Here is a 27,765-nt window from a genome sequence, read left to right as displayed (position 1 = left end):
GGCCTTTCTCTAGTATGAATTGTGGTAAAGATTTTTCTACATTCACTGCACTTATAGGGCCCTTCTCCTGTGTGAATACTTTGATGATATCAAAGGTCACTGCTACTGGAAAAAGATTTTCCACATGCACTGCACTCATAGGGTCTTTCTCCTGTTTGAATTGTTTGATGGTAATTTTTTCTGGTATGAAAAGTCATCGAGACCCTGAGGTTTCATCTGGCCTTTCCCTGGTATGTGTAGCCTGTTCTTGAACATGTTCGGATTCAGTAAGGATGTCTAGCTCTACCTCCTGGAAGGTAAAGAGCATCTGAGACACATGAACTTGTGACCTTTCACAACTAAAACCCTGTCCACATGTCTTTCAAAATGCTTCTTTTTCATGTACCGATCCTCATGGTCCTGACACTTTGTATTGAAATAAAATAGTTCTTCACATGTGCCACATTTCAATAGCTGTGATTCGTGATGCTCAACCAAGTTGAAAATATCTCTGAAACAAGGCCACAACTCTCACAACGGTGGCTCTTCTGGGAACACAGAGCCAGATTTGGATCTTTTGCCTGTGACACCCTTTCAGAAGCATTCTGTTCAGTGGGAGTCTCCACATCCTCTGCTCCACAGCAGCAACCTGAAAAAAGGAAATACTGGTGAATTACATGCTGATATGATAGAAAAGAAGGTTTTTCAACATAAATGAACATCTGTCAGTTAGGCATTATTCTATGGGATGAATTCCAAGAAATGTAAGTTAAACTCTGAAGAAATAATAGTTGCTTATTAGTTGGCCCCAAAAGTCAGTTAGTAATGCAGACCTCACCAAGGAAACATGCAAGCATACAATAAGACACAAAAAGAAAGGCTAGATCTACCAACTTTTCTTCCACAAAAGGCATTTTGAAGGACTTTTTGTGCTGGAGTAATCTGAATGTGCTCAAACCCATAAAAATCAATTATATTAAGCCATATGATGTAAACACCAATATAAGAGTTCAGTACATCACGTGTTGGGGCTGCAGGAAGAGAAGAGGGAAGTGCCAACAAACAAGCCCTACCAAGGACAGCAAGTACCCAGAACACTGCAAAAGCAAGTAGCATCCGCAGTGCACATGTGAAAACATGAATCTTCCAGGGATAGAAGGCACAGGGAAATGCAAATCCTAATCCACCTCATTGAAGACAGTGAGGCTCTTACCCAGTGAGGATATAAACTCAAAGTTCTCCAGCATCACATCCAGGTACAGGCGTCTCTGAGCCTCATTAAGAAGGCACCATTCCTTCCTGGAGAAGTAGAGGGCAATATCTCCAAAAGTCACACCAACCTGTAGGAATTAATACAAATAAAATTACAACAATATTTCTGAGAACCCACAATCCTACTCCTTACACATCTTCCCAAAGCACAACTCCCTCCAGGACTCTCCAGTTCAGAGACAGCCCAGTCTGGTTACTGAATCTTATTGCCCTCAGCAACAATAGCTGGGTTAAGAGGGACGGCAGGTAAATGAGACCCAACCAGTATTTTTCAACAGCTGGTTTGTGAATTAATTCACTAGCAATTTCATGTTGGACCATGAGAAAGTTAATCACTCTGATGTTATATAGAAATATTACAGATACAATGATATTAGTCAAATTAGCTTATGATCAGGATGATTTCTGCATTAGCAATAATTCTATTTTTACCATTCCCCAAGTGTAAAAAGTTGAAAACCACTGATCTAATTTCGGGGCCATGCCTGCAGGGCCTCATCCTTCCTGCAAGGAATTCCACTGGGAATCCCACATTATGCTTCCATTCCATAGTTAAACACAGGTTATGCTTCATCCTTAAATTCTTACACCAGGAACTCAGATATGGTGTAGCTGTACACAGCATTCTATCTCTACCTCCTTTGCATATTTGAAACTAAAGTCTCTTTCAGCTCTGCCACCTTCCTGCTCTATACCGCAGGGATCTCTGTGAACTCCCCCATAAATTTCATATATGGTATCCAGAGAGCACTTAATGTACTCAAGCAGGATTCTGAAACACTGAACCAGTCTGAGGGATCTCAAGTTCAGGAAAAGTTCTAAATGAGGCTCTGATCCTTGTCTACTTTTTATCACTGGTACAATATTTGTCACCCGAATCCCAATGGTAATTTCACAAAGAAATGACCCCTCTCCACTCTGCACGTTATGTGCTGTCCCTTCACAATCCACAATGCTCTTCTCACCACTCAAACTTTGCTCAACAAAATCAAGGACATGGTCTCCATTAACTGGCACAATGCCACCTAAGAATGACCATATTTGCTTAAGACCTTAGCCACAAGCAAGGCAAAGAACCAGCCAGAGCCCAGGAAAGCACAAGGCAAAATTCCTGTGAAGCACAATCCTGTCCTCAGTATCATCTCATCTCATATACCCCTTGACCTCTACAGCCACCAATGTCTCTCATCCCATCCAGCCTTGAGCACCTGGGGGAATCACATTCTTTCCACTCTGATGCCACTATCACTTCTCTACTTCACCTCTGCTTGTGAGGATGAGCAACCCTAATCAGGTGACAAGACAACTGTAAAGCCAGAAGCTACGACCAGGGCCACTATCACAGCAGCTCGGCCCATGCAGGTTCGCATTGGATTCGGACAGTTGGTAAAGAAACAACGGAGCCAAAAACTGATGGACCTTCATCTTTAATCCTAGCTTGCACCTGGTGGGCAAGTAAAAACACACACTGGGCTCCAAAACCCACTCACATTCAGTGCTTACAAAGCTACTGACTTATCCGAGTTTCCTAGAATCAAAGGTTTCTAGCTCACCAGACTTATTCACCTCTGTTCCCCATCTCCTTCCTTCTCCTTGCACAAACTGCACTAACTGGCTTCTCATTCAACACTCCGCCATCTTGGCTGCCTCTCCTGGCCTCCTCCATGTGGCCTCTCTCTGCTTTCTGCTCTGCTCTCTCCTCTAATGCTAATAATCCCAGGAACCGAGAGTGCAAGCTCCCATTCTGCCCCTACTTTATAGTGTAGATTCATAACCTTTAATCCAATATACAAAATAGGGAAGTCTCTAATACAAAGTCGCTTCTCTGAGGCATGATGGGATTGTACCACTCCACATCAAAAAAGGGTGGGAAAGGCTTAATCCCAAAACCAAGCCCCAGGCTCCAAGGATCCTGCCTGCCCACAGCCCACAGAGACACACATTAATATCACTTGGGCAACGGCCTCCACGTGGGCAGCGCCATCTTTAACAAAGTGAGCATAATACATTTTATCTGCCCAACAACAACAAACCACTAAGTTTTTGTGATCATTTCACCCAAAATATGCACTCCCTCCTGAATGTCTACCTCAACTCCACCCTGTTACACAAATAAACACAGCTTTTGCACATCTCCATCCTGTATCCCTCCCCAGATTTGTAGACCCATGTATCCAGTTTCCCACTTGACACCTTCTCAGACTCTTACAACAGCCAAGAAAACACTTCTGATATTTCCAAGGAAAATTAACCTACTTTTTACCCAGCAGTTGATGGAGCATCCATTGCTTTAGCTGTTAGAACACAAATCTCTGGGTTGTCCCCAACTCTTCCCTTTCTATCCTTCAGATTCAGTGTCTAAAACTCTACTCTGCCCTACTTTTAACAAATGAAATTATGGACGTGACCAGGCGGTGCTCAAATAAACAGAGCACTGAACTAGGATGCAGAGAACTCATGTTTGAAACACCAAGGTTGCTGGCTTGAGCGCAGGGTTGCTGGATTGATTGCAGGATCATAAACATAACCCCACGGTGGCTGGCTTGACTCCAAGTTCACTGGCATGAGCAAGGGGTCACTCGCTCTGCTGTAGCCCCCTCCATAGACCAGGTCCAGGTATATATGTAAAAGCAATTAATGAACAACTAAGGTACCACAACAAAGAATTGATGCTTCTCATCTCTCCCCCTTTCAGTCTGTCTGTCCCCATCTCTCCCTCTCTCTGTCTGTCACAAAACAAAACAAAAAAATGAACCATGACAACAACTCTGGTTCATCAGCACTACTATGGTTATAGCACATGCCTTCTCCTGAGCTCCTGCCACCTCCCTTAACCCCATTATCTGTTCTTCACTCTGCAGCCACATAGAGCCTGTTAAATCTATCAGAGACCCACTCCTTTATCCTATGCAAATGCTCCATTATCTCCATAATACTGTAGATGGCAACACAGTCACTCTGCCATTTCACAGGTCTTAATCTAGAGTTCCCTGCTCCTTGTTTTGAACAAAAACGGAAATATGTGCTACCTGTTCTCAACTCAGTGGCATCTACAGCATTTTGACATGCTGGCGACTCTCCCTGGGTTATCCTCCAGATCTGTTTACATTTATCACCAAATGTTGGGGCACGGTCATTTCACCTATAGCCTGTACTCAGGACACAGGGCTTTGGGGTACTGCATGGATTTCTGCATCCAAGAACTGAGAAAATACCAAGAAAACAGTCTGGAGGTGAGGAAGGAGAAACCAGAACAAAGCAGAAGAATGGTGGGGCCTGCAATGCCTGGGGACTTACACTCCAGCCTGTGACCTCAGTGTTCTTGACTGAGCAAACAAGGCCAGACAGAAGAGTCCAGAAAATAAAAAAACACAAGTGCAGAATTTGCTTGTTATCAGTTCCTGGAAAGGAAATTGCAGCTCCAATAAGAAGAATGAATGAAAGGATTATCAAGGACAGACCCTTCGGCCTCCTCTCCTTCCCCTCCCTAAGACATGAAAGTCATGTAGGCCTTCAAACAAAGAAGTCATAGAAACCTAGCATTTGTCACATGAAAGCTCAAGCTATAAAGCAGGGGTCTGGAAAGTTTTTGGCTGAGAGAGCCATGAACGCCACATATTTTAAAATGTAATTCCGTGAGAGCCATTGTTGGTCAAATAAGTTTGTAAACATGATATATATGTTTGCTCGCTTGTGACTTATAATGGGTGTGGGGGACAGGCTATAAGCAGGCCAGGTTGTTGTAGCCTGAGGTTTGGTTTTGGGACTAAGCTTTCCCCACACCCTTGACTGATTGTATGATCTGGGTGGTGCACTATCATGAGAAATCCAATTATGCCTTGGATAAGTGACTTTGTATCGGAGACTTCCTTGTTTGTATATTGGATTAAGGGATTTTGGTTTGCTACACTATAAAGTGGGACAGACCAGGAGCTCAGACACACAGTTCCTGCTATCACAATTGCAGGGGCTCCCCTGATCCCTTGCCCTTCATGGGAAGAGCTGGTTTTCTGCTTTTCCCTTGTCTTCTTTTGTGGTTTGCCTGTCTTGGTGAGACACCAATAAATAGGATGGCCCCCCATCCTCTGACTCCGCCATTTCTTTATCGTCTGCCCGAATCCAATGGGAACCTGCATGTGAATGGTCACGATGACGGCTCCTGGCCTTACAGCCATACAATATGTTTAACACTAAGTATAAGTAAATGTGTGCGGTTTTTTTTGTTTGTTTGTTTGTTTTTTACAGAGACAGAGAGTGAGTCAGAGAGAGGGATAGACAGGGACAGATAGACAGGAACAGAGAGAGATGAGAAGCATCGATCATTAGTTTTTCATTGTGCATTGCAACACCTTAGTTGTTCATTGATTGCTTTCTCTTGACCGCGGGCCTTCAGCAGTCCGAATAATCCCTTGCTGGAGCCAGCGACCTTGGGTTCAAGCTGGCGGGATTTTTGCTCAAACTAGATGAGCCCACGCTCAAGCTGGCGATCTTGGGGTCTCGAACCTGGGTCCTCTGCATCCCAGTCCGATGCTCTATCCACTGCGCCACCGCCTGGTCAGGCTAAATGTGTGCATTTTATGTAAGACCAACACTTTCAAAGTACAATAAGTCTCTAAATTCTTTTTAATAACTTTGTTATGCTGTTGCTAACTGTTGGGCAGATAAAATGTATTATGCTCACTTTGTTAAAGTGGCGCTGCCCATGTGGAGGCCGTTGCCCAGGTGATATTAATGTGTGTCTCTGTGGGCATGGGGCTTTGTTTTGGGATTAAGCCTTTCTCACTCTTTTTTTTTTTTTTTTTTTTTTTACTTTTTTATTTATTCACTTTAGAGAGGAGAGAGAGAGAGAGAGAGAGAGAGAGGAGAGAGAGACAGGGGGGAGGAGCTGGAAGCATCAACTCCCATATGTGCCTTGACCAGGCAAGCCCAGGGTTTCGAACCGGCGACCTCAGCATTTCCAGGTCGACACTTTATCCACTGCGCCACCACAGGTCAGGCTCTCACTCTTTTTGATGTGGGGTGGTACAATCCAATCATGCCTCAGAGAAGTAAGTGACTTTGTATTAGAGACTTCCTTATTTTGTATATTGGATTAGAGGTTGTGAAGCTACAATATAAATGGGGGCAGAACGAGAGCTTGCTCTCTTGGTTCCTGGGATGATTAGTATGAGAGAGCAGAGAGAGCAGAGCAGAGAGCAGAAGGAGGCCACGTGGAGGAGGCCAGGAGAAGCAGCCAAGATGGCGGAGTGCTGAGTGAGATGCCAGTTTGTGTAGAGTTTGTATCTGGGATAAGGAAGGAGATGGGGAACAGAGGTGAATAAGTCTGGTGAGCTAGAAACCTTTGATTCTAGGAAACTCGGATAAGTCAGTGGCTTTGTGAGCACTGAATGTGAGTGGGTTTTGGAGTCCAGTATGTATTTTTACTTGCCCACTGGATGCAAGCTAGAATTAAAGATGACAGCCCATTAGTTTTTGGCTCCATTGTTTCTTTACCGACTTTCCGAATCCAATGCGAACCTGCATGGGCCGGGATGCTGTGGTGGCCCTGGCCCTGGCTTCTGGCTTTACACTAACCAATGATGAATAAAGTACTTCTTACCATTAATGAGACTTCTGGTGCTGCATGGTTTTGCTGATGGCTTTGTAGTCTAGTTGATAAGTGGTGAGGTTAAGCTTCATGTAGGCGTTGAGATTTCCATCTGTTAAATGTGATCATAGGTTGGTCTTAATGTTCTTTAGATGTGAGAAAGACTGCTCACATGCATACATAGAGCCAAACATTGTCAGTACAGCAATACTCACATGCTGCAGTGTGTAGTATGTGATGGGAAGCACGTTCCAAGTTTTGATAATCAGCTGGTCCACAGGCTAAAGTTTTTTCATTTCTCCCCACTTGTGTTTGCTTGCCAACTCTGCTTGCTGTCGTGCAAGTCTTTCCAAATCTTCATTCAGTGACTTGAACTTATTCACCCATGTGTCTGAGGCCTTCAGGTCAGCAGCTTGTAGCTCAAAATCCCTGATGGAGACACCGGGGATGTAACTCAGGTCAGCACTGTCCACTGCACACTCATGTGGATGGGTGATGAACTTAAAAAGGTAAGTGTGCTCACGAAATTCTCCAAAACGCACTTTGATTGACTGCAGGAGATTAGATGTGAAGCCCGCTAGCTGCTGGAGATCAAGATGTTGAGCAGGGTTACTTGCTATGCAGGCATCTTTAAACTCTCCCCAAAGTGTAGTAAATGACCTGTTTCAATGTCTGCGATGAAGAGTTTCAGCTTGTTTTCAAATGCAAACACTGCTTGTTGAAGGGATAAGACTGTATTTCCAACGCCTTGCATTTTCACATTGAGCTGGTTCAGATGTTCAGTCATGTCCACGAGATAGTAGAACTTCAGGAGCCACTCAGTGTTAGCTAAATCAGGATGCTTGACGTTTTTCATTTCAAGAAAAGTCCAGATTTCGCTCAGACAAGCCACGAAATGGCTGAGCACCTCCCCTCTTGACAAGCAATGCATATTGCCATACATAAGCAGACCAGGATAATTATTCCCAGCTTCATCCAGCAGTGTTTTAAACTAGCGATCATTTAAAGCCTGGGCAACAATAAAGTTGACCGCCTGAATGACCAGTAACATCACCTCACCAAGCTGCTCACCACACATCTGAGCACAAAGTGCCTCCTGATGTAGGATACAGTGAAAACTTAGGATGGGTTTCTTTTCATGTTCATGAAGAAGTGCTACGAATCCTCTGTTTTTCCCCACCATGCACAGAGCACCATCAGTACACACCGAAATAAGTTTATCCATCGGTAGATTTTTTTCCTTAGCGAACTCAATGAAAGACTTGAATAAATCCTCCCCTCTTGTTGTCTCTTTCATAGGCAAAACAGCAAGACTTTCCTTACGTAGTGTGTCACCGACAGCATACCGTGCAATCACGCTGAACTGGGATAAATGGCTTACATCTGTTGGCTCATCCAAAGCGAGAGAAAAGAATGGTGCTGCATTTATGTCCTTCACTTGTGTTGCCTCAATTTGATTTGCCATCATGATGGTACAATCGTGAACAGTTCTTGCCAACAGAGGCATGTCTTTTATTCATTTGATTATCTTGTCTTTATCCGAAAAGTCATCAAAAAGTTCATTGACAACATTGAGCATGAATGTTTTGGCATACTCCCCATCTGTGAATGGCTTTCCATTTCTCACAACTGCTAAAGCACCAGTAAAGCTAGCCGAATTCTAGTCACCTTGTTGGGTCCAACATGGAGTTGCTGCTGACTAGCTTGCACTCTGCACAGTAGCTCTTGACAGGCTTTCTTCCTGCTGTCCTCAGCTGGATATTTTGATGCAAGTGTAGTATGGCGTGTGTTGAAGTGCCGCTTTATATTTGACCGTTTCATCGATGCAATTTTATCATTGCATATTAGATACACTGCAGAACCTGATCTCTCCACAAAGGTGAATTTCTCTGTCCATTCCTGCTGAAAAGTATGACACTTCTCATCTTTTTTTCTTTTAGCCATCTTCTTCATCAAAAGGGTTTCTGCAATTAGCTAGCTGACTACTTGATTAAAAGGAGGGTAGTTTACTTCCTGACCTCACAATGACCCATGTACATTATGCATTATCCAATAAAAACTTGGTGTTGCAGGCCTGACCTGTGGTGGCACAGTGGATAAAGCGTTGACCTGGAATGCTGAGGTCACCGGTTCAAAACCCTGGGCTTGCCTGGTCAAGGCACATATGGTAGTTGATGCTTCCTGCTCCTCCCCCCTTTCTCTCTCTCTCTCTCTTCTCTAAAATGAATAAATAAAAATAATTTTAAAATTTGGTGTTGTCCGGCAGGACAGCTGTGATTGTCTCTAGCCACCCGTAACCATGAACATGAGCGGTAGGAAATGAATGAATGTTTTATATTTTTAACGTTATTTTTTTTAATTAAAGATTTGTCTGCGAGCCAGATGCAGCCATCAAAAGAGCCACATCTGGCTCACGAGCCATAGGTTCCCAACCCCTTCTGTAAAGGTATATAATATGTAATAAATCTAACTTCAGGGAGCACGTGTTTTGTTTTCTATTTTGGGGTCATGTAGCTGCATATGCTAAATAAATCCTACTTCCTTCATCAAGTTGTTGGGTGTTTTCATCCTCCTTTGATCTTTGCAGAGGCACAAGCATCTGAGACACTACAAGGTGGTGTCAGGACCAGAGAGAATTGCTGTCACCCTGTCCTGACTTGTCTCATTTATAAGAGTGGTTTTTCCACCTTTGGAACCTGTGGGAAGACACAATCACTACTTCCTAACCAGTTCTGGAGTCTGCTGACCTCCAGCAAACTGTCTTTTCTCTGGGACTCAGTCTTCAGTGCTGCCTCTTCCCAGCTCTGTGACCTTGGACAAGGTCTCGACTCCCGGGCCTCACTGTCCTCATTACCCCATTGCAGTCTGTTCTCTCTCTCAGCAAGATTTAAGACACCTTGAAAACCCATGTTCCTCTGTTCACAACCTTCTATGGTTCCAAGTGTTGTAAAGTACCCATAACTCACTTTTTCGAGTTTATGTAAAGACATTAAGTCTAGGTGAATTTTGAAGGGTTTTATTAAAGGAGGAGATTTATTTAATATGCCAGCTGTCTATGACTAACATAGGACATTGCAGACCCAAATTTTGTGTGTAAAATATATTTCAGAGGCTGGTTATATGTTCTTGATTACATACAGGCTGGGGGGAGCATGATATTATGACATAATTATTAATAAGTTTACAAAATTTGTTTAGGGGATTCACAAAAACATTAAAACTTTTAAGGTAATACTATTGAGGACATTTACAAATCTTTTAGTGTCTATTTCCCCTCCTTTTTTTAGAGGTATGTTACTCTCAGGAATCCAGGAAGGGAGGAAGAGCCAAAATGAACATAGAGTGGTATGTAAATTCTGTCTCTTATTGAAAAAGAAAAGAAGTTCCTCAGACAACCTTTATTCTATAGTTAAAACTAAATAACCCATCATCCTTGTAAGTCAGGAAGCTTCCACATTCTTCTCCCTCCCTTCCCCAAGGAAAGGACGAGACAGAAAACCTGACCTTTCCTTCAAAAATATCAATATTAATTTTGCAGCTTTTTGGTACCTTATCAAACAAGGGCCCTAAGAATGAAAGTATAGGCCTCTGCCTCCCAGTCTAGGCATGACTGACTGCTTGTAAGGCCAAGGGTTGCCACTGTCGTGACCATTCACATACAGGTTTCTTGCTGAATTTAGTCAGACGGTAAAGAAACAGTGCAGTCCGAGGATAGTGGGTCATTCTCTTTATTGGAGTCTCCCCAAGAGAGAAAAACCAAAAGAAAGCCAAGGGAAAAGCAGAAAACTGCTTTCCCCCAGACGGCAAAGGATCAGGTGCAGCAGGAAGTGACCTGATGGAGCATAGTCACTCAGATAACTTAATAATGAAAGGAGAATTTATTAAAACTAGTGGAGCAGGTAGGCCTTGTAGCTCCAAAACACCGGCTCCCTGAAGTTGATTTTCTCACAAGTTATATATATACTTTTACAATATCTAAGCAATGGGCATGTGATTTCTTTGTTTAAGGTTTCCCAGGACTCAAGGAGAGGACAGGGAAAGATTATTTATTTATTTATTTTTTATTATTTTATTTCATTTATTTTTATTTTTTTACAGAGAGAGAGAGAGTCAGAGTGAGGGATAAACAGGGACAGACAGACAGGAACAGAGAGATGAGAAGCATCAATCATTAGTTTTTCGTTGCACGTTGTGACACCTTAGTTGTTCATTGACTGCTTTCTCATATGTGCCTTGACTACGGGCCTTCAGCAGACCGAGTAACCCCTTGCTTGAGCCAGCGACCTTGGGCCCAAGCTGGTGAGCTTTTGCTGAAACCAGATGAGCCTGCGCTCAAGCTGGAGACCTCGGGGTCTCGAACCTGAGTCTTTAGCATCCCAGTCTGATGCTCTATCCACTACGCCACCGCCTGGTCAGGCTAGAAAAGATTTGATTTGTGGTGGTAGGTGGTTGGAGACTGCAGAGGGTCTGAATTTGAAATAGGGTGAGACCTCAGGTGGTGGGGGTAAAGGTGATGCCTAGATATACTATGGACTAAGAGTAAAGTTGAGCCTTAGTAGAGAAGACGTGATATCACTTCACAATGAGGAAGTTAAGAAGAGTGGCTGTTCTCTAAGGGAGGGTTCAGTCTCTTCCAGCCCTGCTCCAGCCACCTATGACCTAACCTTGCCCAGAATGCTGGGGTTTGCCACTGAAGGCTGAAGGTGCCCAGGACCGTCAGCCCCATCTACGTACGACACTGTGGATGAGCCTACGGTATTTCTTCCAGGAAGCAGATAAACTGATCTCATTTGCACAAGGGCCATTTAACTATGTCTTGCCTGAATAGTCAGGTTTTTTATTCTTCCCTCGAAGATCTCTGTTGTGGTGTTGATAGTCCTATTTTCTGCTGCTTTGTTTAATATATAGTGTTTCCTTTATTCCTCCTACCTCAATGCCCCACTCATATTTCAGGCTGGGACCTACTCCTAATTTAGAGCTCTCTTTCCCCCTTTTTCCAACGTCTATTATGAATCTACCTTTGCCACCCAGCTTAGTGTATCCCGAGGTTCTCTTTACCAAGCCACAGTCACAGAGCTCCAGGGAAAAGCAATCTGGTCTCATCTCTCCAGGCAGAGGAGAACAGAAGCTCCATCTCCACACATACTGCAGATGGCTTTTCCAGTCTACCTGAATCATTACCAGCTAGAAGCAGCGGTCATTGGGACTTGGACGTGAGCTGCAAAGTATATAATTGTGACAACAATTCCAGTGCCATGCAGACTTTTCCTGGATGTGGACTTTTCCTGGACTCCTGCTCCTTGGGACAGCTCCTAACAGACTGAACTGGGGTTGGGTTGCATTTCTCAGGGACTTGGCATGGTGTTGGGGCCAACTTGGACTTGGTGAACTTGTTAAGGACACTACTCTTTTATGGATTCTTGCTGTATTGGCCAAGAGTTTGCTTAAAGGCTTTAATCACTGTAAAAAAAAATAGAAGACTGGATAAAGAAGATGTGGCACATATACACCATGGTATACTATTCAGCCATTAAAAAAAAAAAGAAGAAGAAGAATGGCTGTGTGTCTCCTTGAGGCAGGTAGGGAGGGGCTGCAGAGGAGTAGATTGTGTACATATTGTAAGAGAGTACTAGTTTTGAGATTGCATGCTGCTAAATCCTGAGCTAGTGCCTGCCCAAACAGGTGTGGGCTGTTTTTGAACCCCTGGGGTAAGACAGTCCACATAAATTGCTGGGCTGCATTAGTGTCCAGGTCAGTCCAGGTGAATGCAAACAGAAAGTAAGAGTCAGGGTGTAGAGGAATGGTAAAGAAGGCATTCTTGAGGCTAGGATTGTGGAATGAGTGGTGTTTGAGGGAATGTGTGACAGTAATTTGTAGAGATTAGTGACTACTGGATGAGGGGAATTTTTGCCTCACTGATTAGGTGTAAGGCTTGTATGAGGCGATAAGCCCCTGAAGGTTTTCGAACAGGAAGGATGGGGGTATTGCAGGGAGAATTCATGAGGATGAGTAAGCCTGGTTTAAGAGGCGAATAATTATTGGTTTAAGGCCTTAGAAACAGACACAGTTACACATTAAACAAAGACTTTACAAATTATGAATTAAGGAATTTTTTTAGAAATATACTTTTTATTTTTATTTTATTTTTTATTTTTGGCAGAGACAGAGAGAGGGACAGATAGGGCCAGACAGACAGGAAGAGATGAGAAACATCAATTCTTCATTGCGGTTCCTTAGTTGTTCATTGATTGATTTCTCATATGTGCCTTGACTGGGGGCTATAGCAGAGTGAGTGACCCTTTGCTTGAGCCAGTGACCTTGGGCTCAAGCTGGTGAGGCTTGCTCAAACCAGATGAGCCCACGCTCAAGCTGGCAACCTTGGGGTCTTGAACCTGGGTCCTCCACATCCCAGTCTGACACTCTATCCACTGCACCACCGCCTGGTCAGTGAATTAAGGAATTTGAATGAGCACGCTTTACTTGTTTCAATTGAAATTATACTAGAAATATTTTCTGACAAACAAAGAGACAAGACGGATTACTTACTCACATAGCTTAATATACAATTCTGCTTTTTAAGTTTTTGAGATGGCAGGGAGTTGCCAGCATATTGGAGAGGAAGAGATAAAGCAGACGGATGGAATGTGTGGGCAGCTGGATGGAAAGAAGGAGGGTCAGAATCTGCAGGAGGAGGAGGAGGAGATTAAGTTGTTGGTGGTGCCACGTGGTCAGAGATGTTAAAAAGATTTAGTGCTCTGAAGAGAGGAGAGAGAATGAAGGGTAGTGGAAGGCACAGTCAGTCTCTTAGGAGGGGTAAGGATGGGTTGAAGAAGAAAAAAATGACAGCCAAAGCCAGTGGGATGGGAGGATAGGTCAAAGAAGAAAAAGAGACAGAGCTGTCCATCTGTACTGTGGAGAAGGGAGTGGCCCCTGGCCAGCAGGGGAGGAGAAAGAGAGAATGGTATTTGCAGGTGAATGAGAAACAGGATCCTGTGAAGGGAGGGGGCTTCTGGAGGTTAGATATTTGAGCGAAAGAGATTTGCAGAGGAACCAGAGAGGGGTCCCGAGAAAGGGGTGCCTCAGGGGTCGTGTAGGAGGGAGAGAGGGTTGGGAGTCCGCAGAGATGGAAATATTAGGAGTGGAGGTTTTAGGTAGGTATCTTTGGCCAAAAATGGCCTGCGTGTAGAACAGGAGGCACAGAAATTAAGGACAAGAGGAAAGGTAGAAGGAAGCCTGCATGTAAAAAATTTCAGAAGCCTTTCCCAGTCTGGTGGTAAAAGTTGTCAAGGTCTCTCAGAATATTGTAATCGAATATCCTGTTTTCAGGCCAATGGGAATCATTGTCTAGTTTATATTGTGGCCAGGCAGTATGGCAAAAGAAAATGAGTAGAAGGCAGGGGTTTGGTCAGACGGCTTTGACTCCAAAGAGCCCAATGTGGAGATTAGTGATCTAGAGAGGGCATCCTCACCTCCAATCACAATCTCAAAGGAGAAAGCTCTCCTGGGAATGTGGAGTCGTCCTGCTTAGAGGGTCGTCACCACTTAAGAAGGAGCTCAAAGAGAATGTGGAGGGATTTGTCTAAGCACTTAGACTTTTGGAATTTGCTGTCCCCGGGACAGAAAAATGGCAAACCCCTCAAAATGTGAGTCTGACCGAAGAAAGCCATCTGATGATGGATTAGAGACTTATGGGTCGAATTAAAGCCAGCTGGGAGAGGGAAGGGAGAAACTCCTTACCTTCTGGTTCGGCAGGGGTTTAGGACAGGGACAGATCACTGGCCAATCAACCTATAATTGCTTGTCTAGGCTTCCTTTCAACAGCAAAGAGGAATCATCCAGGCAACTGGTACCCCGCCCCGAGTTTCGCCACCAAATGTTGGAATTCATGGGAGTCCAAAAAGACCCGAGTAACAGGCTTTATTGAAAGGAAGAAAGGAACCCTGCCAGGCACTTCTCCAGGGAGAAGGGCACCGGTTACAGACTATGAGGCAAATTTCATTGCGTTTGGGAGAGCCTGAGGGGATACTGAGTCAAAAGTACTGGTATGTTCCCTTTTTATGGTTTTAGGATTTCAGCTTTCTGGAATGTTCCTTCTTAAGGCACGTCGATCAGCCTTCTGGAATTCTTCTGCCTCAGGGGCGATAGTCCAGTAAGAGTGAGGTCTGAAAGATAAGCGGAATATCAAGAGGGCAGTTTGGAATTCACATATCTCTCAGCCAAGACTCCCCAGGTGAATTGCTGGGAAATTCAAGTGTCTCTGTTCAAACGACGTTTTGAAAATGGCTGGAAAGCTTGACCAGGCAGTTGCACAGTGGATAGAATGCCAGACTAGGACACGGAGAACATAGGTTTGAAACCCCGAGGTCGCCAGCTTGAGTGCTGGCTCATCTGGTTTGAGCAAGGGTCACTTGGTCGGCTATAGCCTTCCAGTCAAGGCACATATGAGAAAGCAAGCAAAGAACAACTAAAGTCCCATCGCTTCTCGGCCTTTTGGCTAAGATCAAGTGTAGTATCTGTTCTTATCAGCTTAACAACTAAACTCCTACAACAAAGAACTGATGCTTCTCATCTCTCTCCCTTCATGCCTGTCTGTGCCTCTTTCCCTCTCTCTGTCTCTCTCTGCCTCTGTACAAACAGAAAAAAAAAATGGCCAGAAAAAGCGTGGTTATCAAGCTCTTTCCTTGCTTTGATGCACAGACTGCGCTTTAGTAAGGTGACCAACTTTTTTACAATGAAATGGAGGATAAAAATGAATTGAAGAAAAAAAAAATAAATTGAAGAAAACAATATTGTAAATAAAAGAAACATTTTATTCATTGCAACAATAATATACTATAATGCTAGGTGCATAATAAAAACATTTATAATATTTTATAATGTAATTATGCTTACATGCCTATTAATTTTTAATAATTACTGTAAGAACAAAGTACTCATTGTAAGGTATTTTTCCCCACCGAGGAAGAAGGAAGGAACCAGAGCCACAAAGTGTAAAAGAGCAAAGGCTTTCTTGAGTACAGAGTGCATTCTGCCCGACAAGGTTCCCTGGCCCCAAGGACAGAGGCCAGGGAAGTCACATAGGGTGACCTGCGTGTGGGATATTTAAAGGGTCTCTAGGGTGGTCGAGCTAATATAACGTGGTGAAATCTCACTGGCTGATGGACAGTTGTTTTTTTCCAAAGGGCTCCTGGGAAGTTTCTTTTGGCATTTATGAATGTGGGCGGTTCTAGCCAAGTTCCCGGGTCTGGGTTCTTCACGTGACCGTCCCCCATTGCTGACTACCCCACATTTGGATCTTTTGTGTTACTTAGGGCTCCACTTATTTGTCTGGCTACTTCCTGCTGATTAGGGGCATCGTAGGGAGGGGGAGATCGGAAGGTGGTGGTTTTGAGGGGTGTCAGGAGGAACATCTGTTTGGCCATGACTGGAGACACTTCTTGGATGTAGTTCTGTAAGGATTTAAAAAAAGAGAGAGGCCCTGGCCGGTTGGCTCAGTGGTAGAGTGTCGGCCTGGCGTGCGGAAGTCCCGGGTTCGATTCCTGGCCAGGGCACACAGGAGAGGTGCCCATCTGCTTCTCCACCCCCCCTCCTTCCTCTCTGTCTCTCTCTTCCCCTCCTGCAGCCGAGGCTCTATTGGAGCAAAAAGATGGCCCGGGCGCTGGGGATGGCTCCTTGGCCTCTGCCCCAGGCACTAGAGTGGCTCTGGTCGTGACAGAGTGACGCCCCGGATGGGCAGAGCATCGCCCCCTCATGGGCGTGCCTGGTGGATCCCGGTCAGTCGCATGCGGGAGTCTGACTGCCTCCTCATTTCCAGCTTCAGAAAAATTAAAATAAATAAATAAATAAATAATAAAAAATAAAAAAAGAGAGAAATAATAGGGGGATCTGCAGGGTCCAGCCTTTTGGTGAGCCAGAGATGGGTAGAAGCCAGCATACTTGAGGCAAAACTGTATGCCAGGAGTGGTGTGCAAAGAGGAAAAGGAGTCCCATCCACTCCCATAACCGAGACCTGTGAGGGAACTAGAGGTCCAGAGTGTGATGGCAAAACAGAGAAGGAAGCCCCCGTGTCCACAAGAAATGATATGGATTTACCCACTACATATTACACCACCCATGGCTCAGATAGAGAGTGATGGGGGTCTCCGAGCCCAGACCCTATCAGCTGTCCATGAGGCCTAGAAGTTCAAACAATGGGCCCGCCTGGCTAGCTTGGCCTCCCATCTGAGTGGCCTGTCCTCCACGTAAAGACATTAAAGTTGAGCCTGCTGTCCAAGGGGGCAGTCGCTTTGCCAGTGACTGGGCTGCTTGCAATTAGGGCAGGGTTTAGTGGGTGGCCTTGGACAGGGGCACTGCTGGGACCAATGACTCTTCTTGCCATACTTCAAGCAAGCTCCTGGTGGAGATCCTCTTTGTGGCCTGGACTTAGGTCAAACACATTCTGTGCCTTGCCCCTGTTGCTCTGCCGACCTTAGAGCTGCCACTGAGGAGCCACTGAGCCATTTCACCCGCAGGTGTTGTAAAGTACCAAAGGCTACAGAATTAATATTAATATTTTAGGAGGCTTGGAGAACATTTTATTAATTTGGGTTAAGGTGTGCAGAGAAATTGTGAGAATAGTCTCTGTACTGTGTGACTGGCATAACCAGGATGGCCCTTGGCATTGTATTGTAAATGCAATGGGAGGAAAACATGGATTCCCAGACATTCCACCACACCTGTGGCTAGCCAGGTGCAGGAAGAGAAAAGCCAAAATAAACCTTTTCTAATAGCAATGAGCCATTTGCAGGCATTTGTCCCCACTGAAACTACCTCTCCTATGCAAATGCGTGTGACTCTGGACAGAGAGATAGCAGATAAACACTAGATAATATAGGAAAGCTTTTAATATGTAAAGAGACATCTTTCTACCATTGTGTTGACTTGTAAATTTTGTTTTCTCCAAAATGATGTATGGTTTGCAAATTGAACGTGGTCCTATCATGTTAAAGGACATATGACTATAACCAATAGCGGTAAGGGGCTCCTAATTGCAATTTTTACTTCTGTACTTCCCACTTACAAAACTATAAAAACTAAGTAGAACAAAGGGCTGGCGCACTCTCCATCAGATTTCTGTCGGAGTTCCCGCCGCTTGGCCAAGCTAGACAATAAAGCTTTGATGTGTAAACGACGGACCTTGTTCCTGTCTTCCATATTTCAGGTCCCTCCGAATTTGGATTAACAGCCACAAGAGCTTGGGTTTGGAGTGTTACCTTCTGCTGCATGCAGGCCTGGCGATCAGCCTCGGCCTGTTCCTCTCGACTGTTAAAAACTTTAAATGCCATGTTCATCAGGTGTCAGATAGGGGTTTAGGGGCCCTCCTCTGCCTTTTTGTTTCCTCTGAATGAATGTCTGGGGCCAATTGGGAAATAAAGTGAGTAGGCAATACAGTGGCCCCAGCACTGGAAGTAGGGTCTAAATGAGTGTGGAGGACCATAGTGTCAGTGAGGTGATTTAAGAAGAGAGCCGATTTTCCTCAGGTCCTTGAGTAATTTCCCTTAACTTGTCATAGTTAACTACCTTTTGTGCTGCATCCTGCATGCCAGCTATAAGACATTCAATCATTTGGTCTCGTCGTCTCCTACCTGTTTGTTCCATCTGGTAATTACAGTTTGGGTCCGTTTCAGGGACCGCTGCTTGGCCCACTGGCATTTGAGTGTTTGAAGCATGGACTTTATCTGCATGAGCTTGCATCGCCATCAGGATTCAATCCCGTTCATCGGGGGTAAGGGTAGAAGACATAATAATATAGAGATCATGCCAAGTGAGGTCATATGCCTGAGTGCGATATTGGAATTCCTTGGTATAGTTGGTAGGATTAGAAGAGTAGGAGCCTAAATGCTTTTTGATTGCAGACAGATCAAAGGGAAAGAAAGGTACATGAACTCAAACAACTTTTTCTGCTCTGGCCACCTCACAGAGAGGGCATAGGAGGTTGGCTCCCTCTTGTGGCCCCGAGTGGGATCGGATGTAAGAGCTAACGGGAGGAGAGAGAGAGAGACCAGCATTTGCAGGCTGAGAAACAGGATCTAGTGAATAGAAGGGAGGAGTTTGATGGGATCGAGGGAGTCAAGGGAGTTATGCAGAAGGGGAAGAGCATTCCTCAGGGGAGTCGGCAAAGGAGAAGAGACCTGGAGCAGAGGCTTTAGCTGAGGTTTCTCTGGCCAAGAGGACCTGCGTTGTAGAGCAACTGGCGCAAAGATTAGGATGAGAGCGCAGATGCCAGAAGCCCTGAATATGAGGGATTTCCAACCATTTTCCAGCCTCTTGGCAATAGTCTGTAAATCAGTAAGGGTCTTAAAATCAAAAGTCCCTTCCTGAGGCCACCTGGTCTGGTTATCCAGTAGGTATTGTGGCCAGGCTATGCTGAAGAAGAAGATTAGTTTATTCTTTTTTAGGGTAGGATCAATGTTTGAGAGATTCCGGATAAGGCACCCTAGGGTGTTTTAGTCAGGTTTGGATGCCTTTGCCCCCATGGTCACCCTCAGTTCTCAGAGTGGTCAGAGTTGAGAATTGGCTTCTCACAACTCAAGCTCTGGCTACTGGATGGATAGGGAAAGTGGATGTGCTCGGGACGTCTCCACGGGCACACATGCACTCAGAATGGAAAGAGGTCACTGACAAAGCTGCGGTTTCAAACAGGGAGTCTCACTGGAAAGAACCAAGTGGAGGCTGGAGGCAGGAGACTTACTGCACTGTGCACCGAAGTGGGTGGAAGGTCGGAGGTCCTGGTTCTTTCTCGGAGGGGAAAGGGAGAGGAACGGTCCTTGCGAACTTCAAACTCCTCTCAGGTTTTTGGCACCAAATGTAAGGTATTTTTCCCCACCGAGGAAGAAGAAAGGGAGCAGAGCCACAAAGTGTAAAAGAGCAAAGGCTTTCTTGAGTACAGAGCACATCCCACCCGACGAGGTTCCCTGGCCCCAAGGACAGAGGCCAGGGAAGTCGCATAGGGTGACCCGCGCTGGGGATATTTAAAGGGTCTCTAAGATGGTCGAGCTAATATGACGTGGTGAAATCTCACTGGCTGATGGACAGTCGTTTTTTTCCAAAGGGCTCCTGGGAAGTTTCTTTTGGCATTTATGGATGTGGGTGGTTCTAGCCAAGTTCCCAGGTCTGTGTTCTTCATGTGACTGTCCCCCATTGCTGACCACCTCACACTCATTAAATATGAATACATCACATCACATGCAATGGATAGACTCTGCATCAATCAATTATGAACATTTACAGATTAGTCTTCCAATATAAAAAAAAAGGACATGTAGAAGGACACTTTTCAAGGGAGGACATAACTTACAAAAAAAACCTGTCCTCTCTGGAGGAGGACAATTGGTCACCTTAGCTTTAGAGTAAACAAATATAAATTTAAAATTTTTCTTCTCTACAGATAACTTCTATGTAATAAATGCAGATGTCCTGATAAAAATACATAAAATACAGGAATGTCTAAAAAAGTACAAAAAGTCATGGATTTAACCAATGACCATCAACCAATTACTTCAACCAAATAACCTCAATGACAGCTGGCACAACAGATAAAATTCCAGTGGATAAACATGACATCGGATAAAAAACCCTTAGAAGAGTTGTACTGTCCGTTCACTCAGGCCAGGGTCGTTCCAAAAGTGGATCTCAATGCTTAGCCCTCAGTCTTGTGTTCTTTGGGAGAAATGACTCAGACAAGACAACTGCAAAAGCCAGTGTAGTTAAATTTTATAAGAAATACTGTAAATATTGAACAAAGAGAGTGTGGGCTCACCCAAAAAATGAGTGGTCAGATGGAGTTAAGGGTTCAGATATTAATCCTGCTTTGTTTAAAGATAAAAAAAGTTAAGAGACAGATAGATATAGAAGGTTAAGAACAGATCTGGCTTCCAGCCTGGAGCATGGGCCTTGTTCTCAGTTTCTGGCCTGCCCAGTGTGGATATTGGAGCATACACCCCCAAAATCACCAAAAATATTAAGTGCTTCTAATGCACCCTAGTAGAGGTAATACTTTTTCTAAGTAAAGAGAGAGAATAGAACAGACTCCCACATGTGCACCTACTGAGATTTCACCCAGCAACCTCCATCTGGGGCTATTTCTCAAATCAATCCAGCAATCCTCAGGGCCTGGAGCTGATACTTGAATGAACTGAGGCATTGGCTGCAAGAGGGAAAGAGAGAGGAGAAGAGAAGCCGATGGTCATTTCTAATGTGTGATGAAAAATCAAACCAGGGATGTTCATACTCAAGGTTGATGCTCTATCCATTGAGTCAACTGGCCAGGGCCTATTTCTAGGACATGGTTATGTGTGGCGTGCATGTGTGACTTACTTTAGCAGATGTTCTTGCATGTCTTTCTTCAGGATCTGCTCTTTATGATGTCAGGCACCTGTCCTGTTTCTTGTTTATCAGGCCATCTGGTATGTGGCCTCTTCAAGCAAAATGTCACTGTGGGAAATTGATTAAAAAAACCTAACATTATGTGCACTGCCTCAGTTGGGCCCATTATGCAAACTTAATGTCACAAAACACAAGCTAATAATAAGCATCTCATCCTTATGCTATCAGAAGTCTCAGCTCTGCATATTCAACAGTGTGGTACAGCCAACCTATATTTGATATGATGCCTCTGCCCCTAGTTTATAACAAACAATGAGGTACATGTTGAGGACATCAAAGAAATGCAATTATGAGCTTTCCTGAGACAATGCGGGTTTTGTTCCAGTGTAACCAAGTGAATAATGGCAATAAATTTAGTCATACTAATTTGTTGGTTCCCCAGTGCATATAAAATTTATGTTCACATGCTACAGTATTATAGTCTACTAAGTGTGCCTAAGCATTTTGTCAAATATAATAATGTTCATAATTTGATTTAAATACTTATTTCCAAAAAATGAAACCATCATCTTGAGCCTTCACTGAGTTACAATCATGTTGCAGGTGGAGGGTTTTGCCTTCATGTTTATGAAAACGTGTTATCTGTGAAGGTCAAATGAACACATCACAATCAAGCTATGCATGTTCACATCGGAGAATCTGGAATATTTTACTAAACAATTGACTTTGTTACACCATGATACATAAGACAAATATAACAAACTAATGTAGGACAAACATTTCAAATGAAAAAGCTAAGATGCATAATGTAAACATAAAATGAGTGTTTATCTTATATCACTTGAAAAAAATGAATATTTTATTTTTATTTTTGTATTTTTCTGAAGCTGGAAACGGGGAGGCAGTCAGACAGACTCCTGCATGCACCCGACTGGGATCCACCCAGCATGCCCACTAGGGGGCGATGCTCTGTCCATCTTGGGGCGTCATTCTGCCACAATCAGAGCCATTCTAGCGCCTGAGGCAGAGGCCACAGAGCCATCCTCAGCGCCCGGGCAAACTTTGCTCCAGTGGAGCTTTGGCTGCGGGAGGGGAAGAGAGACAGAGAGGAAGAAGAGGGGGAAGGGTGGAGAAGCAGATGGGCGCTTCTCTTGTGTGCCCTGGCCGGGAATCGAACCCGGGACTCCTGCATGGCAGGCCGATGCTCTACCACTGAGCCAACTGGCCAGGGCTAAAAATGAATAAATTCCATTTTGAAGCATAATAAGTTATATTTGTGTGAAAATATTAGCCATGGAATTGCAGGCATTAGCACACACAGAACCCTGTTCAGTTGGCTTAGTGGTAGAGAATCAACCGAGCATGTTGATGTCCCTGGTTCAATTCCCGGTCAAGGCACACAGGAGAAGCACTCATCAGATTCTCTACCACTCCTCCTCTTGTTTCTCTCTCTGTCTCTCTCTCTGTCTCTCTCTCTCTCCCTCGCCCACTCCTGCAGCCATGGCTCAAATAAAGTGAGTTGGCCCTGTTCCTGAGGAATGCTCCATAGCATCTGCCTCAGGCACTAAGATAAGCTCAGTTGCTGAGCAATGTAGCAATGTCACAAATGGGCAGAGTATCGCTTCTTAATAAAATTGCCAGGTGCACTGACCAGGCGGTGGCGCAGTGGATAGAGCGTGGACTGGGATGCGGAAGGATCCAGTGGATAGAGCGTGGACTGGGATGCGGAAGGATCCAGGTTCGAGACCCCGAGGTCGCCAGCTTGAGCGCAGGCTCATCTGGTTTGAGCAAAAGCTCACCGGCTTGAGCCCAAGGTCACTGGCTTGAGCAAGGGGTCACTCAGTCTGCTGAAGGCCGGCGGTCAAGGCATATATGAGAAAGCAATCAATGAACAACTAAAGTGTCGCAATGAGAAACTAATGATTGATGCTTCTCATCTCTCCATTCCTGTCTGTCTGTCCCTGTCTATCCCGCTCTCTCTCTCTGTCTGTAAAAAAAAAAAAAAAAGGAAACAGCTAAAATTGCCAGGTGCATCCAGGTCATGGAGCATGCAGGAGTCTGTTCTCTGTTTCTCCTTTTCTCAGTCAATTAAAAAAAAAGACATACACACAGCCCTTTGCAATACTTTCAAAAATAATTTCTTTCACCAATACTGGCAGTCCATGTAAACAAGAAAAAATATTATGTGTTCCCAGAAGCAAGTGATGTTGCAACACCTACCAACACTTCAAAGTGATCTCTGAGTCTCTTAAAACTCATGGAATCCAGGCTCCACATCAGGGCCACAGAATCTGGCAGTTTATCCTAGGAGAATATGGGCAAGAATAAAAGTTTGGCAAAAGCTAATTTCAGCACCACACTGTGCCTTCCTTTGAAGGCAGAGAAAGTTTGAGACCCATTAAAAGTTGTTAAACTCTAGTTGTTAAACACCCTAGAGCCAAAATCTACTTATAACCTACTTATTATGACACAGTAAATTAAACATCCAAAATTAAAGAGTACTCAAGCAAAAGGGTCTTCATTATATTAAAAAACCATGGCACAAGGCTGTGGCATTTCTTGCATTGGTGACTTCAACATTGGAAATACACATCACAGATATTCAGGGAAACCAGGTCCCTGAAAAAGCAGTCCCTCTGCAAGCTGCCAACTGAACACAGATGATGATCTCTCAGGTCAACACCAAGTCAGGTCCATGTCAAACTTATCAGAGTTAAAGAAATGCTGATCCCCTAACAGCTCACAGTACCTATAATTTTCTCCAGCAAATCAGAGGAAAAAATCAGCTTCTCTAAAGATATTAGGATGGTGGCTGATGTAAACAGTGGACACCTGCTAGATGGTACAGGTGAAATAACTTTGGCCACAGAAATTTGCAAAGACATGAATCTGGCAAGAGCCCTGGACACCTTAGAAAGTACAACATAGACACATGTGCTTCCCACCTAAGTAAAACATATGGAAAATCTCCATACCATTGACATTTGGGTGCAGAAAATTAAAATAAGACAAATAAAAGTTACCTACACTGTTAACATTAAAAACTATACATTTTCAATACATCTAAGATTGTCCTCTAATGTGAACTGTCATGTGCTTAGCTGAAAATTGAAGGGAAAAGATTTCCCACATTCACTGCACTGAAAAGATCATTCTCCAGTGTGAACTCTCTGATGACGATAAACAGAAGTTTTTGTGATAAAGGATTTCCTACATTCACCGAACTCATTGGACCTTTCTCCTTTGTGAACTCCCTGATGATATGAAAGGCCACTGCTACTGGAAAAAGATTTCCCACATTCACTGCAGTCATAAGGCCTTTCTCCAGTGCGAACTCTCTAATGATAATGAAGTGCATCGCTAGTAAAAAAAAAAAAAATGCCACATTTACTGCACCTCAACTAGAGTGATGCTAATACAGATCTCATAGGGCTCAGACTGCTTCCAATTTCCTTCAGGAAATCGAAGGATGGTCAGCTTCCTCAAAGACAGTAGGATGGTGACAGATGTAAAGTGCGGCAATCTCTTAGGGGGTAGTGCATGTGGAAGAACTCAATACTGACATTTGTAAGGACATATATCTGGCAAGAGCCTTGTGAAGGTTATAAAATGCAACATAAACAAGACATACATGATTTCCACATAACTAAAACTTTTTTTTTTTTTTTAACAGAGACAGAGTGAGAGAGAGAGGGATGGATAGGGACAGACAGACAGGAATGGAGTGAAATGAGAAGCATCAATTATCAGTTTTTTGTTGCGACACCTTAGTTGTTCATTGATTGCTTTCTCATATGTGCCTTGACCGAGGGCCTTCAGCAGACTGAGTAACCCCTTGCTCAAGCCAGCGACCTGGGGTTCAAGCTGGTGAGCTTTGCTTATGTCGTGCTCAAGCTGATAACCTCGGGGTCTCGAACCTGGGTGCTCCACATCCCAGTCTGATGCTTTATCCACTGGACCACCACCTGGTTAGGCACATAGCTAAAACTCTTGGAGAATCTCTCTAACATTAATGTTAGACTGTATGACATTTAATACATACCCATGGTCCTCAAAGTCAATAAAAAAATTGTACATTTTCTACCCATGTAAGAATGTCCGACGTGAGCTCTCATGTGCTTAGATAGATGAAACGTGGAAATACGATTTCCCACATGTACTGCACCCATACAGCCTCTCTCTAGTGTGACTTCTCTGATGACAATAAAGACAAGTGTTAGAGATAAAACTTTTCCCACATTCACTGCAACCATAAAACCTTTCTACAATGTGAATTCTCTCATGAAGACCATTTTTAGAGGTAAAAGATTTTTCACATTTACGGCACAGATGAGGCCCTTTTTCCTTGTGAGTGCGCTGATGAGAAGAAAGGTGAGAGGCCTGATAAAAGATTTCCCACACTCACTGCACTTGTAAGGCCTTTCTCCACTGTGAACTCTGATGAAATCGAAAGGTACAATTACTGAAATAAGATTTCCCACATTCACTGCACTCATAAAGCCTTTCTGCATTGTAAAATCTCTGATGAAATTGAAAGGCAGTTACTAAGATTTCCCACATTCACTGCATCCATAAGGCCTTTCTCTAGTGTCAACTCTCTCATGACGATGAAGGTTAGATTTTCTAATAAAGGATTTTGCACATTCACTACACTCATAAGGCCTCTGTACAGTGTGAAGGCTCTGATAACAAATGCCACATTGTAGTTCACACATATGTTGAGGCTAAATATAAAACAATTTGCCCAATAATATTTGGAAAATATATTTGGTAACTATCCTTTATTCGTATTCTCATACCCTCTGAAGGGTCAGTCTTTCCTTAGTGACATAAAAAAACCCAAATAATAAAGGACTGTTTTTCAATCAATAAAAATGCGGTCGAGGTATAAAAAAACCAAACATATCTGTAGATAACAGATACTTTTATCTTAGCTTCCTGCCTGGGTACATTTGATAAGGCACAAAAATTTACAAAGCCATTGGTTTATTTTCAATGACAATGACTTCAGCCACAGAAGATAAACATGGCAAGAAACCATACAGTTTGTGTACACGCTGATCCTGCAGTTTCCACAGAAACATTTCTGGACGCACATTGAGAAGAGTCACATTCCATCTAGCCTGTGCCTAGATTGGGACTCCTACAACCCCTATTAGGCCAGTGCTTCTGTAGCAATCAGGGGTTCCTCTTTAATCCCTATGGTCCTGCAACCAAGTGACCATTAGCCATAAAAGTGTAGTCATTATGACACATGATGCCCTTCTCAGTAGGCTCAGAGGTAAAGCGTCAGCCTGGCATGTTGATGTCCAAGGTTCGATTCCTAGTTAGGGCGCTCAACAGAAGCACCCATCTGCTTCTCCACCTCTCCCTCTATTGCTTCTCTCTCTCTTCATCTTGCAGGCATGGCTCGAGTACAGTGAGTTGGCCCTGGTAGCTGAGGAAGGCTCCATTGCATCTGGCTGAGATACTAAGCACAGTGAAGTTACTGAGCAATGGAGCAATATCCCAAATGGGCAAAGCATCACCCCTCTGTGATTTTGCCAGGTGACCCCTGTCAGGGTGCATGCAAGAGTCTCTCTGCCTCCCCTTCTCTCACTGAATAAAAAAAAAAAGTGGACACATGGCCCTTGGCAACACTTTCAAAAATTATCTTTCACCAATACTGGCAGTCCTACTAAACAAGAAAAAAATGTCCTATGTTTTCAGAAGGAACTGTTGTTCTGACACCTACCAACACTTCAAATTGATTTCCGAGTCTCCTAAAACTCATGGCATCCAGGCTCCACATCACGGCCACAGAATCTGAAAGGCTATCCTGGGCGGATATGGGCAACCATAAAAATTTGGCAAAACCTGATTTCAGCACCACACTATGTCTTCGAAGGCAGGGAAATTTTGAGACCCCTGTAAAAGTTCTTGACCTCTTCATGCCTCTAGAGCCAAAATCTGATATATTCTTAATGACATATAAATAAAACATTCAATTAAAGATAAGTAAACAAATGGGCATTCATTACTTTACAAGCCAATGAGACATGGCTCTGGCATTTCTTGCATTGGTGACATCAATATGGAAAATGTTCATTACAAGTTTTTAGGGAAACGAGATTCCTGAAAAGTCAGTTTGTCTACAAGCTATCAGCTGAACACAGATGGTGTTTTCTGAGGTCAATACTGAGTCAGGTCCATGTCACAACTAGTCAGAGTTAAAGTAATGGTGACCCCCTAACAGCACACACTATATTCATCATTTCTTCCTACAAATCAGAGAAAAGAATCAGCTTCTCTAAGGGTATTATGATGGTGGCTGATGTAAACAGTGGACACCTGCTAGATGGTACAGGTGAACTATCTTTGGCCACAGAAATTTGAAGACATAAACCTGGAAAGAGTCCTGGACACCTTAGAAAGTACACCTTAGAAAGTACACACATACTTCCCACCTAAGTAAAACTTATAAAATATCTCCATACAATTAAAATTTGGGTGCACAAAATAAAAATAATGGCACCTCAGTTACCTACACAGTTGTTAACACTTTCAAAAAAACTACATTTCTC

At 43.8% G+C, this 27,765-nt stretch overlaps 1 non-coding gene and 2 pseudogenes across 1 annotated transcript; 1 reads left to right on the top strand and 2 right to left on the bottom strand.

The window, feature by feature from the left end:
• Positions 1-193: 193 nt before the first annotated feature.
• On the bottom strand, positions 194-24,560 carry LOC136330102 (zinc finger protein 211-like; annotated as a pseudogene).
• On the top strand, positions 15,313-15,412 carry LOC136332518 (U2 spliceosomal RNA; annotated as a pseudogene).
• Positions 22,359-22,434, bottom strand: TRNAG-GCC (transfer RNA glycine (anticodon GCC)). The gene has a single exon. It is a non-coding gene; the product is annotated as a tRNA-Gly (tRNA).
• Positions 24,561-27,765: the final 3,205 nt, after the last annotated feature.

The sequence above is a fragment of the Saccopteryx bilineata genome, chromosome 3, assembly GCF_036850765.1.
Source record: "Saccopteryx bilineata isolate mSacBil1 chromosome 3, mSacBil1_pri_phased_curated, whole genome shotgun sequence".
Classification (NCBI taxonomy): domain Eukaryota; kingdom Metazoa; phylum Chordata; class Mammalia; order Chiroptera; family Emballonuridae; genus Saccopteryx; species Saccopteryx bilineata.
The sequence above is the reverse complement of the archived record's forward strand: the minus strand, read 5'-3'. Positions and strand labels throughout refer to the sequence as shown.